General features: G+C 46.4%; 1 protein-coding gene across 1 annotated transcript in view; it reads left to right on the forward strand.

Moving 5' to 3' along the window:
• The first annotated feature begins 2,478 nt into the window (after positions 1–2,478).
• The window catches only part of LOC121572292 (collagen alpha-2(VIII) chain-like), a 112,669-nt gene continuing 110,059 nt past the window's right edge, over positions 2,479–5,088 (forward strand). Inside the window, exon 1 of the mRNA XM_041884317.2 lies at positions 2,479–2,883. The gene's annotated coding sequence lies outside the window, so the exon portion shown is untranslated. The remainder of the gene's footprint in view (positions 2,884–5,088) is intronic.

Below are 5,088 nucleotides of genomic sequence, written 5' to 3' on the forward strand. Positions count from 1 at the left end.
GTCCGTGTCTGTGTGTCCGTGTGTCCGTGTGTCCGTGTGTCCGTGTGTCCGTGTGTCCGTGTGTCAGTGTGTCCGTGTGTACGTGTCTATGTGTCTGTGTCTGTGTGTCCGTGTCTGTGTGTCTGTGTGTCTGTGTGTCTGTGTGTCTGTGTGTCTGTGTGTCCGTGTCTGTGTGGCTGTGTGTCCGTGTCTATGTGTCTGTGTGTCTGTGTGTCCGTGTGTCTGTGTGTCTGTGTGTCTGTGTCTGTGTGTCCGTGTCTGTGTGTCTGTGTGTCTGTGTCTGTGTGTCCGTGTCTGTGTGTCTGTGTGTCCGTGTCCGTGTGTCTGTGTGTCTGTGTGTCCGTGTGTCTGTGGATGTATGTATAAGTGTCTATTTCATGTATGAGTACGTGTGTGTGTCAGTTCCCTGAACCTATAAGGATGCCCATTCAGTCTCTCTCACACACCGACACAGGTTCCATTCATATGGGGTTGGAGAGTAGGTCTATGTCTCTTTGCTGTCTCATTGGTGGAATATCTCACATTTGTGTGTACAGACCCACCAGTTGAAGACTAAGTGTTGCATAGTGTTTTTTAGGCTATGGTCTATGTCTTACACATGTGTTGTGTTGTGTTTGTGCGAATATTTGTGATGTCTTAGTTCACTGCTGTGGGGGTAAGTTAAGTGTGATTGCTGTAGAGAGGGATGCAACTTTTCTTTTGTCCTCTGCTCTCCTCTCCTGGCTGGCTCTCTATTGTAGCCCCCCTCATCCACGTTATGGCTGCTATCTTTCTGTCCCCCCCTCTCTCTCTCTCTCCCTCTCTCTCAATTCAATTCAATTCAATTAAACTCTCTCTCGCTCTCTCTCTCGCTCCCTCTATGTATCTCTCTCTTTGCTTTCTCTCTCTCTCTCTCTCTCTCTCTCTCTCTCTCTCTCTCTCTCTCTCTCTCTCTCTCTCTCGCTCTCTCTTTCTCTCAATTCAATTCAACTCAATTCAATTCAATTTTCAATTCAATTTAAGGGCTTTATTGGCATGGGAAACATATGTTAACACTGCCAATGCAAGTGAAGTAGATAGTAAACAAAAGTGAAATAAACAATAAATATTAACAGTAAACATTACACTCAGAAGTTCCAAAAGAATAAAGACATTCCAAATGTCATATTATGTCTATATACAGTATTGTAACAATGTGCAAATAGTTCAAGTGCAAATGGGAAAATAAATAAACATAAATATGGGTTGTATTTACAATGGTGTTTGTTCTTCACTGGTTGCCCTTTTCTTGTGGCAACAGGTCACAAATCTTGCTGCTGTGATGGCACACTGTGGTATTTCACCCAGTAGATAAGGGAGTTTATCAAAATTGGGTTTATTTTCGAATTCTTTGTGGATCTGTGTAATCTGAGGGAAATATGTGTCTCTAATATGGTCATACATTTGGCAGGAGGTTAGGAAGTGCAGCTCAGTTTCCATCTCATTTTGTGGGCATTGTGCACATAGCCTGTCTTCTCTTGAGAGCCAGGTCTGCCTACGGCGGCCTCTCTCAATAGCAAGTCTATGCTCACTGAGTCTGTACATAGTCAAAGCTTTCCTTAAGTTTGGGTCAGTCACAGTGGTCAGGTACTCTGCCACTGTGTACTCTCTGTTCAGGGCCAAATATCATTCTAGTTTGCTCTGTTTTTTTGTTAATTCTTTCCAATATGTCAAGTAATTCTCTTTTTGTTTTCTCATGATTTGGTTGGGTCTAATTGTGTTGTTGTCCTGGGGCTCTGTGGGGTCTGTTTGTGTTTGTGAACAGAGCCCCAGGACCAGCTTACTTAGGGGACATCTCTTGGTTCATCTCTCTGTAGGTGATGGCTTTGTTATGGAAGGTTTGGGAATCGCTTCCTTTTACGTGGTTATAGAATTCAACGGCTCTTTTCTGGATTTTGATAATTAGCGGGTATCGGCCTAATTCTGCACTGCATGCATCTCTGTCTCTCGCTCCCTCCTCTTTCCCTCTTAGTGCGCTGCGACGCTCCTGGCATGCAGGGTTACATTCCTCTGCAACGACATCCCTCCATCAGTAAGAAGGAGGAATATTCATGACTCTGAGTCATGCAGCGGGCAATGTGACAGAGAGAGACATAGAAAGAGACGGAGAGAGGGATGGAGAGAAAAAGAGAGAGAGCGAGAAAGAGGGAGAGATAGAGAGAGAGGGGGAGGGATAGAGACCAAGTGAGAGAGAGAGAGAGAGCGAGAGAGAGAGAGAGAGAGAGAGAGAGAGAGAGAGAGAGAGAGAGAGAGAGAGAGAGAGAGAGAGAGAGAGAGAGAGAGGGAGAGAGAGAGAGAGAGAGAGAGAGAGAGAGAGAGAGAGAGAGAGAGAGAGAGAGAGAGAGAGAGAGAGAGAGAGAGAGAGAGACTCTCTCCCTCTCTCTCTCCCTCTCTCTCTCCCTCTCCTTCCCTCCTAGAGTGTGATTCGGAAGGTGTGCCTCAGACCAACTTTTGGTCAGCCTGAAGACGGTATAGAGAAGGTTTTCCCCTCAATTCCTCTCTGTCATTCTCACTCGCTCGCTCTCTGCAGAAGCACATGGACTACATTTTCTCCAGAACACAACAAAAATACAGTTTGTTCTTCCTGCCTCCTGGTGAAAATATTGTAATTCTTCAGTTGTTGGACAAACTCGGACCGGCTTTCAAACCAGAGAGGCATTGCATAGCTTATTTATATTTTTTGGAAATTCCTTTTTGTTCCTTTGATATTTGACTGATCTAATACCATCCTAATTTCTCCGGGAGACATGCGTGGCTAAAGGAGGAGAGGACCCAGAGACCCACCTGAAATTAACACCTCACTGACACCCACTCACATCACATTCCTCCATCTTCCATTCAACGCTTGAAGGAGAGAAAAGCAAGGTAAGCCCCCCGTCCTATTCCCTCCTTTCCCATTTCCACTCATCCCTCCGTCCTGTCATCCCTCGATGTTTCCTCACATCACGTCGCCGTGGTAACGAGACCTAACAGAAAAGGGAGAAAGAAATTAAAAAACAGACGGAGCAATAACTCAGTCATGGGACCTGCACTCTGTGGTGCTGAAGTAAGCCTAGCGCTAGCACAAGGCAGGGACTTCAATACCTAGAAGATTACAAACTCCAATGCAACTCTTATAGCCAGTTTTCTCCCCGTCTGTCAATCTTTATTATATCTACTGTTTCACTTACAATGACAGCCATATTATTATTACTATGTGTCACTATCATTCCTCAGAGTGGAATGTGACTTTCAGCAGGAATGCAGCGAGACATTGTCTCTGGTATGATAGAGGCATCCTGCTCTCTCGCTCTCTTTCTCTCTCTCTCTCTCTCTCTCTCTCACCAGAAGATGGTACTGATTATGGGTAAAAGGAGCGTTCACATACTTCTGCCGAACGTTATTTGTCTGCTGCGCTCCTCTGAATAAAGTTTAGTTTGATTGAGACGTACATTACATTACAGTCATTTAGCAGACGCTCTTATCCAGAGCGACTTACAGTTAGTGATAACATTTTTTTATTTTTTATACTGGCCCCCCGTGGGAATCGAACCCCAACCCTGGCGTTGCAAACGCCATGCTCTATCAACTGAGCTACATCCCCTCCCCTACCCTAGACGACGCTGGGCCAATTGTGGGCCGCCCATGAGTCTCCCGGTCGCGGCCGGCTGCGACAGAGCCTGGATTCAAACCAGGATCTCTAGTGGCACAGTTAGCACTGCCTAAGACCACTGCGCCACTCAGGAGTGTGGCGCAGTGATGTACTGATGAAACGGTGGCAGATGTACACTCTATAGTTGATGTTGGGGGGTATATGGGAGATGGTAGTGTCAATGATGAGAGGAGCTAAGATAGTGGAAGTGTCATTCTGCTGTTTGTTTCCTGGCATGTCTGTGTCCGTGTCTATGTACATTTTAGTCATTTAGCAGACGCTCTTATCCAGAGCGACTTACAGTTAGTGAATACATATATATATTTTTTTATACTGGCCCCCTGTGGGAATTGAACCCACAACCCTGGCGTTGCAAACGCCATGCTCTATCAACTGAGCTACATCCCTGCCGGCCATTCCCTCCCCTACCCTGGACGACGCTGGGCCAATTGTGCGCCGCCCATGAGTCTCCCGGTCGCGGCCGGCTGCGACAGAGCCTGGATTCGAACCAGGATCTCCAGTGGCACAGTTAGCACTGCGATGCAGTGCCTTAGACCACTGCGCCACTCAGGAGTCTATGTGTCTGTGTCTGTGTGTCCGTGTCTGTGTGTCCGTGTCTGTGTGTCTGTGTGTCCGTGTCCGTGTGTCTATGTGTCTGTGTCTGTGTGTCCGTGTCTATGTGTCTGTGTCTGTGTGTCCGTGTCTGTGTGTCTGTGTGTCCGTGTCCGTGTGTCTGTGTGTCTGTGTGTCTGTGTCTGTGTGTCCGTGTCTGTGTGTCTGTGTGTCCGTGTCCGTGTGTCTGTGTGTCTGTGTGTCTGTGTGTCCGTGTGTCTGTGGATGTATGTATAAGTGTCTATTTCATGTATGAGTACGTGTGTGTGTCAGTTCCCTGAACCTATAAGGATGCCCATTCAGTCTCTCTAACACACCGACACAGGTTCCATTCATATGGGGTTGGAGAGTAGGTCTATGTCTCTTTGCTGTCTCATTGGTGGAATATCTCACATTTGTGTGTACAGACCCACCAGTTGAAGACTAAGTGTTGCATAGTGTTTTTTAGGCTATGGTCTATGTCTTACACATGTGTTGTGTTGTGTTTGTGCGAATATTTGTGATGTCTTAGTTCACTGCTGTGGGGGTAAGATAAGTGTGATTGCTGTAGAGAGGGATGCAACTTTTCTTTTGTCCTCTGCTCTCCTCTCCTGGCTGGCTCTCTATTGTAGCCCCCCTCGTCCACGTTATGGCTGCTATCTTTCTGTCCCCCCTCTCTCACTCTCTCTCTCTCTCTCTCTCTCTCTCTCTCTCGCTCTCTCTCTCGCTCTCTCTCTCGCTCTCTCAATTCAATTAAACTCAATTCAATTTAAGGGCTTTATTGGCATGGGAAACATATTTTAACACTGCCAATGCAAGTGAAGTAGATAGTAAACAAAAGTGAAATA

This window comes from Coregonus clupeaformis, chromosome 29, assembly GCF_020615455.1.
Source record: "Coregonus clupeaformis isolate EN_2021a chromosome 29, ASM2061545v1, whole genome shotgun sequence".
Taxonomy (NCBI): domain Eukaryota; kingdom Metazoa; phylum Chordata; class Actinopteri; order Salmoniformes; family Salmonidae; genus Coregonus; species Coregonus clupeaformis.